Genomic DNA, 13,007 nt, shown 5'->3' with positions numbered 1-13,007 from the left:
TATTTCATCAAGCCCAAAAAATCTTTCATTAATCATTAGAGTTTGTAAAAAATAGATATATACATATACTTAAGTTATATCTATTAATCATTCTGTATAATTTACAATTAAAACAATAGAAATACTATTATGTAAATGAAAAGGATGTTATCCTAACATATCCTGTACCTAATAAATTTATGACCATCATGTCGGTGGAATAAAAGACAAGTCAGGTATTGTACATCTTTTGAATTCATAAAATGGGCACATACAATAAGTAAAATATTAGATGATGGGTATATTGTTTTAAAAATTATTATCCTGACATGCGAGATCAGATTTGGCAAAATAAAATTAATTCTGCTCGGTTCCATCACGATCATATAAAAATCGAAAGCCTTCAGTGAGGCGAATACGAGCATCTAATGCATGCTAATTTATCACCATCTGAGAGCGGTCACCTGATTGTACTGTGTGCAACATTATCGACGATGAAGTCATCGGACCTACGCTGTGAGGTGAATGATGATTCATACTGTATTCAATACAAACATATGTGTGTGCGTTTATTTGTTAATAAATATATATGTGTGCGTTTACTCAAATATATGTGCTTAATTCGTAAATCCAGCAATTTTCTTAAATTACTTTTATATTTTGTGTTATTGGGCAAATGCACTCATTAATTAATAATAATATCGATAGTAATAAGCATCTATTGAAGTCAGTACCCGTTCCAAATTGCTGCCTAAATGAACTGCTTACAATGTAAATTAGAAAACAAGATTACACTTCATAAACCGTTTACAAAAATTTTTTCTTAAAATCTATATGGGCATTACGGTTATTAAACAATAATTAAGAATTCTACGGAAAAGTATATATATTTTTTTGTTCACCTTCATTTACCCCGCCCCCAGACCCGGAACATCTAAGCAAAACTCAGCTCAAAATACTTAGGTAGAACAGAAGGTCCCACCCAGGTAGCCGAAGTAGACAGAGTCTACCTTCTTGCAGTACATGTCACGCTTCTAATGAGAGATCCCAAAGGGTCCCCTCATCAGGTCTCCGGTCTTACCCCCTCCCCCAGAGGTGCTGCGAAGGAGTCCCCGTCCAATCACTGATAGCGGGACGCCGGATCCTCCACCCCTCCTGGACGGGGCCGTCCACCACGGACACCCATCAGCAATGAGTAGGTGCCTTATCTTCATGTCGCAGGTGAAGCCTTGCATCCCCTACCCCCGAATGCATGTCCATGCAAGCGAGAGGAAGGAAACCGAGCCTCTCGCTGTAAGTTCTTCCGTAGATGACCGGCTTCACCACAGATGAAACAGTGGCTACTACGATCTGGTTCGGTACACAAATTGGCCCTGTGGCCTGACTTCTAGAGCGAAAACAAAGGTCGTCAAATGGACGTCATAACCCTACAAGCCACCCATCCAATAAGGAAACGTTCATCAGCCAATAATTTATCCGTAAGAATGGGCGGCACAGGCACAGCGATCACCTGCGTGGAAAAGTATACAAAAAATTATACGTAAAAGTATATTAAAAAGTATGTAAAACGGTAAACAAAATAAAACAAATCAAATAAACTATTTTTTTTTTTTTTTTTACATATAAAACGGATAACATTAATTTACATATTTACTAGTACGACGAGCAAAAGTGAGGATGAGGTTACAGAACGTTGGAGAAATCCCCTGCAGAGGCACCGTGGTTCGCTCGGAACGAAGAAATTCACAACTATCTTGAATTGCCTTACGTTCGCGACGAGATAAAACGGTTCGGTTTAAGTTAAAGACAGTAATTAGACAATTATGTGAATATTCTAGCAGTTAATCTCCTAGAAAATAGCGGTCTCCGTGGCGCGAGTGATAGCGTCTCGTCCTTTCATCCGGAGGTCCCGGGTTCGAATCCCGGTCAGGCATGGTATTTTCATAAGCTACAAAAATTGCCATTCATCTCATCTTCTGAAGTAATACCTAACGGTAGTCCCGGAGGTTAAAAAAAAAGAAAAAGTAAAAGAATTTCCTAGACAACAGTGAAGATGTCTGGTGGCGATTGAAACATCTACACGTGCTGGACTTAAGGAATCTGAGCGACTCTTAATCTGGTTGTATCAGATATTGTGATAAACATCTTTACTATACCTTAATGAGGAGCCTTGTATTTATTTCCGTAAACTTGTTATGTTACTATTTTTTTATTTCCATCTATTGTTTAATAATGCTATGGATTATTTATTGGTTTGTTTTTTCATTAGACGTTTGTGATCTCTTGTATCTTTGTAATCCCAATCAATACGAGTGTGTACTTATACAGAGTTCACTATATATGTGTAGTTTATTTATATATCTTTACATCTTATATATATCGGTATTTATCTTTATTTATATATGTATGCTTTATTGAGGGTGTTCACTGGAAACCCCTGATCAAGTGCTTTTTGTAATGCAATTACTATATGAATAGAAATTAGAAATAAAGGATTTTTTTTTCATACGTACGTGTGTAATCTATTTTTTTCAATAATTCAAAGGGAATGCTTAGAAAAATATTTATTTCATATTTTTTTTACTTCCTTGTACGAAGTAAAGGAAGTATTGTAATCGGAAATATTTCGGTTTTCAGATTTCAACGGAAATATCCATTTTGACAGTTTCGGCGTGACATCTGTACTTACGTATGTTTGTATGTATGTATCTCGCATAACTCAAAAACGATTAGCCGCAGGATGTTGAAATTTTGGATTTAGGACTTTGTAACATCTAGTTGTGCATCTTCCTTTTTTATTGCAATCAACTGAACCAAAAGTGTCCAAAAAAGCCCAATATCCTAAAAAAAATCTGGATTTTGGACTTTTTCTTAACTACAATAATTAGTTCTCTCCGAGAGCTTTTCAACAATATATCATAAGTGGTACTTATTTTCAATGGTTCCAGAATTATAATCAAATAAATGTTTAATTAATGAAATATTTGGATCTTACAAAGTGAAGAACAACACCGGTTCGAATCAGACTTCATCTCCTTTTTTTTAATTTAAATATATTGACTTATTAATAATTAATTATTAACCTCTGATTGTAAAAAATTTACGATAAATAATAATTCGATAACAATAAAAAAAATAATAAATGAAATAATATCATAAGTTATTAATGAAATAAAATCTTATGTATTTTTCGTTTTAAAAAAATGCGTGTGTAATTTAATAGGCGTACAAGAAAGTCATGTGGTGTCCACATCAGATTTTTTAGTTTTATAATTATTCTATAATATTAGTAATTTATTTTTTTTTATTTTGTGTACTGCTCAACGTATTCTTTTTAAAATATGAAGTTGTGTCAGTTAATTATTATTTAACACTTGGGATGGCCATCTACAATTAGGAAAAAGCACAATATTTTAAACGGTTTTTGGAACGTAATCTTTCTCTATTATTTATTTCGTAACTGTTTCGTATAGCCCTTCATTTTTGTGGTTTATAATGTATTAGATATTTCCTCATGCAATTCGGTTCCCCAAATTCCAAATGACTTAGGAGGCTCAAGCCAGTTTTTGGATGGCCCTTCGATTTCTAGAAACGAAAAATATTTGCATGATCGTATTGGGCTTCCCGTCACAAGTCACTATGATGCTGCTTTTATCCTAGGAAAAATGCTTGAGAAATATCATAAAAAGGATCATAAAAATATCATATTATCTGTATGGATGTCCAAACATCCTAAGGTTTCACTGAATAGAATCTATTATTGTATATCAGCACGCCCACTGAGGTACAGTGGTTATTCAGATCTATACAAGTTATACCTACTGTAAAAATGAATAACATGAATCGGCTGGATTTCAATAATATCAGCTGTAAATGAACATCATCTATTGGCTATAAATGAACCTTCAGAAAAAATTTCATTGACTGATAATTCAAATACTTTACGCACATCACAACTATAAAAGAAAAACGGCGACGAATTGTATAAAAATACAAACAATCATACCTTTTTAGTCAGGAAAAGTATTTCTTTCCAGCACTTACTTATTTCTCTATTTGCTTATGGAAGAGTGCTTTTCATGTCTTCCTTATATATATAAAACACACGCGCGCACACAGATACACACACTTTAATTTTCCTAACAAATAATAATTTTATAAAGATTACCAAAAGATTTTTCTTGTATCTCAGATGCCAAAACGTTTACAAATCAGTCAATGTTTATATACGTAAAAATAAACTGCGTTAGTAATCAACATTTGATATAATTAAATACTGGACAAATTAGAATCTACTTTTAACTAGCATCCCCGATGCGGCTTCGCCCGCCTTATATGGTTAGTTGTGGTTACTGCCGCGGTCAATTGTTTTATATTTTGTGTTTTTTAAAAAAGTAACCGTATTGATATTTTTAAATTATAAAAGTTTTATCTTCAATATAAATATTACTATTATTATTTAGGTTTATTTTACATTTTTGTAACTTATGAAAATAATGAAACGTACAATATTACAAAAGTAATAAATTTTACAATACTAATTCACTATTAATTTTCTTTCTTTTTTATTTCTTCTTACAACCACCGAAATGTTTACCACAGTTCAGAGCTCACCAATCTCGCCACTATATAAATTATTAAAAAAGTATGAAAAATAACCTAAAACTTCTTTTAGTAAATTTAATGTCATACTTAATCCAACATGACATTTTGTGAGAAAATTGTCCTCTTTCAGTTCCATTTTTGATGATCACAACATTAATAAATACCTTCTAACAATTTGTGCCTGAAAAATTATTTGCAAATATTAATAAAAATATATTATCATTCCAAGGAATCTTTTACATGAAATTATTTACTTCTTTTTTTATAAATTTGATTTATTTTTAAAAAAGGTAAGATTGTGCGTAGAACTTAAAAATACGATACAACCTATATTATTTAAGAAGACGTCACAATTGTTATTAAAAGGTATTTCATTTAATGCAATCTTCACTTAAGAGAAAGATAAAAAATTGAAGAAAATTGTTTTACAAAAAACCTAATAAGACTGATAATTGCCTAGAATAACGGGTGTGGCCGAGGTCATTGCACTCGCAACTGATAGGTCGATACTGATCGAGTTGTATCGAAACTTAGGAACAAACAATACTGTTCCTGTATGGAAATCATGATTTTATTATTCCTACTATAACCCACCAAACCGCATCGTTTGCAACATCTATAAAGTTACATGAAGTTAACCTTACCTTGAATGAATACCTAATTATTAAAAACAAAAATAAATTGTAAAGAAACATTATAAGAGAGAAAACGCTATTAAAAAATGAGGTAAAGTAATGTAATTTTAAAAAGCAAATTATAATTTAATTAATAAAAAAGAAACTCGTTAATAGTAAAACTCGTCATCGTAAATCAGCTGATTTCCAAGTCGATTCTCAGGTTCAGGTTCAAATCCTAGTAAAGATACTTGTTTTTATTAGGATATGAATACTAAGTCATGGATACCGGTGTTCTTTGGTGGTTGGGATTCGATTAACCACACGTCTCAGGCATGTCGGCCTGAGACTATTCAAGGTACACGTTTACCGATACATTTACAGTTACACTTCAGTCGCTAATGAGTTTAGTAGTAGACTATAAACAAAAATATATTTAAAAAAGAAAATTAAATGTAATAAAAATAAACAAAAATCTATTTTTTATTATTATTTTTTTAGATAATTATTTATTTTAAAAGGTAGATGGTGCTCGATCCAACCTATATTTAACATATTTTTTTTGTATGCTACGTTTTCCTGTGTTTGAAAAATTCTTTTATTTTTAAACAGTTTATAGATATTTATTATTTGATATCATGTATGTGCGTTAATACATGTTAAGGTATATATTAGTAAACCCACAGATTATCGATTAAAACATCTTTATTAAAAGACTGTCTGTTATAAGTCACTTGATCTGTCTCACAGACTAGTTTAAAATATTTAAAATATCAAGTGTTAGACTGGCTGGCTGAGAGGCGGTAAGTTTATAGGCGGTTGTTTGATAGACGTTTGTGTATCAAATTGAATCGGCGTTCTTTTTTCGTTTCTATAGTTAACCTGGAATTTTAACATTTCTGCAGAATAAAGACTATTACCTAAGGTTCGATAATAACCTTTTTACGTTTTCTATCTGCATTCCTTCCTTATTAAGAGAACGTTTCTCGCATTATTTGTTTACTGAGATCGACCTTTTAACGTGAACAGTGATTTAAGTAGGTCTGGACTATTAAAAACAGCAATAGAACTTTATGCGGGAAGGTATAATTAATAATAACAGATATAAAAGAATCGTTATATTTTTTTAGAAGTATTTAGTTAATTCGAAGCTGCTAATAACTTCAATGAATTAACGGAGCATATAGTTTTTCTTTCAGTTAATCTTTACTTAAGGTTATTATAAATTCTAATTTTTATTCGATTAAAAATAAATCGAACGAATTAGAAAAAATTTAGAATATTTGATAAAGTGAAATTACTTTCTTATTTTTTGTTACAATCAACGGCGTGATTTTAAAAACATTAAAGGACTTTAAAAATGTAATCATCGCCAAATGCACAAAATAGAAAGCCGGTATTAATGAATGTGATGGATCCTCAGAATGCTGAAATGAAATGCAACAGTGTAAATGAACTCTACTAAAATGAGTACGTTATCATACATATTCTTAGATGTGGTTGATTTAAGAAAACGTTTTTAGTGAAACAGCATTATTATTGATAACAACATAACTAAAATTTATTCGGTAAATCCTTATTTTTGTTTGCTTTCTTTTTAAAATTTATTCGGCAATATTTTAATGAAAACCGTTGAAAGAGATGACGAAGACAGCAAGGAAACTCCAGTAACTGATCAAAAGAACTGAAAACAAATACGGTAATATTGACGAAGTGCGTTTTACTTCATCGTAATTTCCAAAAGGTGAATAAGAATGATTGATAACCTACGTCTCTAAGTTTATTAATATTTAATTAAATTGGTTAAACAATATAAATACTTTTTTATTTTCAGTAAATTATTATTTAATTGAATTACTGTAATTTAAAAAAAAATAATATCTTTATAAGTTGAAAGATACATTTCGGAAATATAATAAAAAAAAGTCTCTAAAAATAAATTGGTTTCGGTTTAACCCGAAAAGTTAACAGTAATTGAATATAAAATACATAAAAGATTGGTCATTTTAAATTTAAATTTGAGGAAACAGGTTTCAAAGTGCTTTATATGAAAGAGCCGTGTATGTCATAACATGGCGGTGTGCATAAACCTTAGCTTTTATACGAGTCATTAAGTAGAAAGATACTGATAAAGATAAAGACATACATCTAATTGGATTTTTTTAATTCTAATCCAAAAAGATGGGAAAGTTAAGATGGAAACACAACAAGGAATTAGGATTTGCGGAATACGCTACATTCTGGATGTTGGATTCTGTCGTTGAAGAGCGACGTAGTACATGTACTTTGAAAGTCAGGAATTTTTTTTAATATTCTCTACGTTCTCTTAGGCTTTGATTAAAGGAAGTTCCACTGTTTGGATCTTCTAAAAAAAAAAACATTAGTTTAACAAATATTCATTATAATAAAAAATTAATACATACAACTTCGGATATAAATATACAATTATATGTTTAATGTAATGCTGTCTGTGATTCGGTTACTCATTCACGCAAAAACTATTCAACCGATTGAGCTGAAATCTTTCATGAATATGGTTTTTATACCTGAAAAGAATATAAAACTATTGCAGTTACGAAAATTTTCACTGTTTCAAGATGATGGCCGTTATAATGTCTTACGCTAACAACCGGTTTACATTTCTCAACCTTACTACAGCCGAACCGCTGGTAAACTCGAATTCGGAGACCACTTGCAGTATTTTAAACTAAATTTTTTCCAAAAATGTTTCTTTATCTTTTTCTATATCTCGTTCGGAACTCGAGAAAATAAGTTTAAGTGCGGCGGTGTACGTCGCGGTGGCTTAATCAACACAAGTCACTGTTACTATTACTGTCTGTGCGACGCGACCGACTGCACTGTCTCCGTTTACTTGTCTAAAAAAAAAACATGAGAAACGAAGTACTGTCACCTCCTCGAGGTGTTTGTACGTAACGCTAAGAACAGTGAAGAATACTCTTTTACCCGTAAGAAGGACGGAAACTGCTATTTTTAAGTTGGAGGCCGACTATGCTGAAACTCCATACTTTTGATCACTCAAAGTTTCGAGTCCTGTGCTGACCAAACTGTTACTCTGAAAAAATTACAATACCCTGATAGTTTTTTACGAATTGAACAGGATTTAATTATTATTTATCAGTATTATGAACACAATGGGGATCCAACTTTTAATACCCTTACAATAATGCGATATGTCAAACTCTACAAAATAAGCGGTTCTCTATGACCTCATGATTTGAAGTGATTCTTCATCTAGAGGACCATTTCTTTACGTTTGGGAAGAGGAAGTAATTACGGGGAGCCAAATCCTTTCCCACTTCAAAAAGTAGAACATGTAACTTAGCAGCAACTATCCCAGGACATGTGTGAAGGTTCATTAACGTGGTAAAAGAGCACTTTTTTTGGCCAGATGTGAACATTTAACCTTAATTTTGTTATCATGTTACATGAAAAGTTCTTTTGTCTGTTTCGATAAGAGTTGGCTATTAAGGATATTTAGGATAGAAAAAAAACGAATATCACACATTACTTTTTTCAAAAAGTTAAGAAGTAATGCAATTTTCAGTTTGTGAAATATGTTCAATTTATTTATTCCGCGGGGCTATTACTAATGTACCGATTTCGATGAATCTTTTTTTTTTCTTTCTTTTTTATAGAAAAAAAAACCTCTTTTTTACTGGTTACATTGTAATAGCTTGCGACGTTATTATTTCATTATTATGATATATAAATAACTAAAAATTGTAATTCGAAATTACAATGTCATGTAATTCAAATTATATAACTAATTTAAGCAAATTTGTAAAACTATGAAGGGCCTAATATTTTTATTTAACATGAAACTTTACTTGATTAAAATAAGAGTTTAAATTATAAGTTTATTCTGTGAAAACGATTAGAATTTTGTGAAAAAGTCTGGTAAGCAGACGTCATAAATTGAACCTTTATTTTACTTATACTTCTTTGTTTAATCAAGGTTGTTACTAATAATTATACGTATGTCAACCATGAGAGAGAAAAAAAGAAAGAGAGAGAGTGAGAGAGAAAGAGAAGAAAGTAAGAAATTGTATTGTAAGCACGCGGGAGGCATTTGTTGATCTTAGTAAATATCTGTAACAGTTGTACTTTACATTACATTACATATGCATTTAATGGAGTATTTAGACAAAATACGTGTATATGTAACTCGTATATATGCGTGTAAGTTATTCTCAGAAAAGCGGATCACAGTAGTTTTCTCCAAGAAAATTAATACTCTACCATTCATTAATATTCAATAATAATTAATATGCTACCAATAGATAATGTTAACAGAAAATAATATGATAAATTAACAGATAACAGTCTCACTTTACGATTGAATATAATTTGTATTTCATTGGGCTTGGTGTACTGATATGTAATATAGAGAAGATATTCTACAACGATAAACCACTTTTCTCCTGACTTTATCTAGTAAGCTTATTGCATCTTCTTATTATTCGTGATAAAATCCATACCGCTTTTAATTAAATGCACTGTGATACAATCAGTTTAAAGATTCAACTAAACCAAAAAAAAATAATTTTTTAAATACTACTGAAATATATTAGTAAAGTTATAATAGCTTTCAAAACGTTTCTCAACTTCCAGACATTACCACAGAGTTAGCGCCACTCCTAAGATCTTGTTATCTATTTTGAATGTACACAATCAAGGAATGTATAACTGATTGTTACTCAGCAATTATCTGGGGGTTTTTAGGTTTTACTGGGACATTATCAAACGCTATGAGATACGTATTAATTAAATTACTTTACTTTAATACGTATTATACGTGTTAATTTAGTATAATGAAGGACAAACTTCACGATGACTGCTTGGGACTACCTTCACCACTACAATTCAGTATCTTTAATTTGGGACAATTTATTGTCGACAATGGAAAACCTTTTTTTATGTCAAACATGGAGATACGTCTGTTTCCCTTACCTTCAACCGTGGCAGATTGTAATGGATTACGGAGACCTCTCTCTTTTTTCTCCCTTCTTCTGTTTTAGCCTTCGAAACCACTGTAAGGTTCTTCAGAGGAAGAACGAGAATAATATCTATGAATGTAAATGAAGTGTAGTCTTGTACAGTTTCAGGTCGACCATTCCTGAGATGTGTGGTTAAGACCGTGATGTTTGACTCCTTGAAACTTTCATTAGCTGGTGCAGAGGCCTGTCATTGTGTGAAATTCCTACGTAAATAAGAACCCAGCACCAACTGACACGAGTATGGTAGTCACTGAGAAAAGAAACAGACTCATGTGTGCCCGATATTATTCCTTAAAAATACTCGACGTATAGTAAATGTGTTCTTTATTATTTTAAATACAAAATCATAATTCTCTAAGATATAAGGATGCGTACCATAAACATAATTTAAAATCGTCCTTATAGCACAGCTAAGCTGTAAATATATTGGTCGTTGATGCATACCGATTTCGTAAGTTCCTGTCGGCTATAATGCTTAATTACTTTGGACTCATCACTGGAAATCATTACATAAAACTTCCTTTACTTTTCTAATAAAGAATAGTTTACTATTTTCTTCCACTAGTAACCTGGGTGTATGGTTCACGTATGTCATTTGAAAACTTCCACACAGAAGGCCGGAGCCTCACAACACGTCATGTTTTAGTATTTGGAGGAAAAGCAATACGTTGCACTATGCACTTATGTACGATAACAAATCGTACATAAATATATATGCAAAATCGTTCATCAATAATGTGCTTCTCTGTCTGGGTAAAGATATTCAGATATACGGAATTATGGGCGGGTGGATAGTCATTCGTTTGTTGGTTTGTCTTGTTTTGTAGTCCTTCTCCGGGCAGAACGTCCGTGGAAGATGCTTTACCGGTTTTTACTAGATTGGATTGGAATTAAGGATAATCTACTTGAAATAAATTCTTTCTTGGTATTTATTTGGTTTGACTGGGGTGCCTATCTATAAATTTAACAGGGAATTCTGTTCCAAGGTAATTGGTGATAGTGTAATAAAACCAATCCTCAAAATACTTTTTAATAAAAAAAAAACATTACAACATAAATACAGTTTTTCTTTGGTTCGCACCGACTAAATTGATACTTTATAAATTTTATTGAGAAACAAAACTGTAAGAGTCCCATTTTTGTCATGAATATTCTCGGATAAATTATTGAACACGTGATTTCTACTTCCTTTGATTAACACAATTACAATTTTCAAAAGCATGTAATAACAGTTATTATTAAAAACAAGTGATCTAACTGCTCAATAAATAAATGGAAATAAACTTTATTTGGTTCTTGACGAAAAGTACTATGAAGACAGCACAGTTCAGTATAAAAAGTGCCTTATAATCCAAATCTGTGAAAAGTAGTTAAAAACCATAACCTAGTGGGTAATTTTCGAGCTCATCAGGTAGTATCTGATAATCTTCTTCAATGATAGTACATCTGAAAGTGATCGGGTATTGATTGAGATTAATTAAATCTTGCGTACTGTTGGGTATTAATAAAATGTTTTTATCAGCACCATACATAAAAACAATTATAAGTAAGAAGCAGTTAGTGCACTTATTTCTCGGAGAAATAACTGTAATTAATTGTGAAAATGAAATTTAACCAACGGAAAATTTCACTATAAACCATGTGTTACCTACAAAAGTATCTATCACAGAAACATCAAAAAGAATAATCACAGTAAAGTAGACCGTTTATGATTCAACATAGTACTGAATTTTCTATACAGATTTATATAAAGGGAAATGATACAAAATTATAACGCTAATCAAATAAGAAATGTATATTAAAATGAATTTAAATAACATTACATCATAATTCTTCGTCATGGCTAAACGATAATAAAGTCAAACTTTATGATTAGCTTATCAATAATAAATTGACTAAATAATTCCTTCATTATTTATATAGGAATTAATAAACAATATTAGTTGTAATATATTGGTTAATAAGACAATTATTCCTAGAAAAATGAATTAAAATATACAAAAACATAAGAATTATCTCTAGAGATACTGTTTAGGCTTTCTAAAAGTCAGTGGGTGAAGAGAAATAAAAAAATTTAGATACTATAAAACAAATTTTTTTAATGAATTACGATATATATATATCGTAATTCATTAAAAAAATTTGTTTATATATATACAGAGTGATTCAAGAGGAAAGGGAAATAGTTTGGGAACTGATTTTATATCTTTGAATAACGAATAGTTAAACAAACGTATGTTCGAAATCGCTGTGTTATCGAGTTACGGCTAGCGAAATATTTCTCCCGGTGAAATGAGGTCGTACTGGAATGTTTTTGTTTTTTTTTTTAATTTTTTTATAAAAGATGAAAGGCTACTGGCTTATGTATTTTGACCTGAAAAATTGAATGACAGATCTCAGAACTGTATCTCTCGTAGTTTTCAGATATATAATGTAAAACAGAATACTTCGGTGAAGAGAAACAAGTTTTTTTTAGGTTTGAAGTACAATAACTTTGTTAAATGACCAATAAATGAGTAAATTTTATTATAAAAACTTGTAAAGAATTTAATTCTGTGAAATTTAATATAATAAATCTATGAAAAAAAAAAACAAAATCAACTTTTATTACTAAAAACAAAACAGAACAAATCTTCATAGAAAAACATGGATATGTAAAAATGAAAAACAGTTGTTTTTAGTTCAGTAAGTTTAGACCTTCGAAAAATTAGGTTGGAAACTCTAACTGTATGCTTCGAATTTAATCTGAACCCTAATTCTTGTTCTCATAAAGTTATGATTACGTAGCAAT

At 30.9% G+C, this 13,007-nt stretch overlaps 1 protein-coding gene and 1 long non-coding RNA gene across 2 annotated transcripts in view; one reads left to right on the top strand and one right to left on the bottom strand.

Annotated features, from left to right (window-relative positions):
• Positions 1-13,007, top strand: part of LOC142319421 (mitochondrial enolase superfamily member 1-like) — a 247,930-nt gene that overhangs the window by 76,543 nt on the left and 158,380 nt on the right. The window lies entirely within an intron of this gene.
• LOC142319422 (uncharacterized) overlaps positions 4,567-13,007 on the bottom strand; it is a 129,891-nt gene continuing 121,450 nt past the window's right edge. Inside the window, exon 7 of the long non-coding RNA XR_012755195.1 lies at positions 4,567-4,765. This is a non-coding gene — a long non-coding RNA (uncharacterized LOC142319422). The remainder of the gene's footprint in view (positions 4,766-13,007) is intronic.

Source organism: Lycorma delicatula, chromosome 2, assembly GCF_047948215.1.
Source record: "Lycorma delicatula isolate Av1 chromosome 2, ASM4794821v1, whole genome shotgun sequence".
Lineage (NCBI taxonomy): Eukaryota > Metazoa > Arthropoda > Insecta > Hemiptera > Fulgoridae > Lycorma > Lycorma delicatula.
This window is presented reverse-complemented; position numbering and strand designations above follow the sequence as displayed.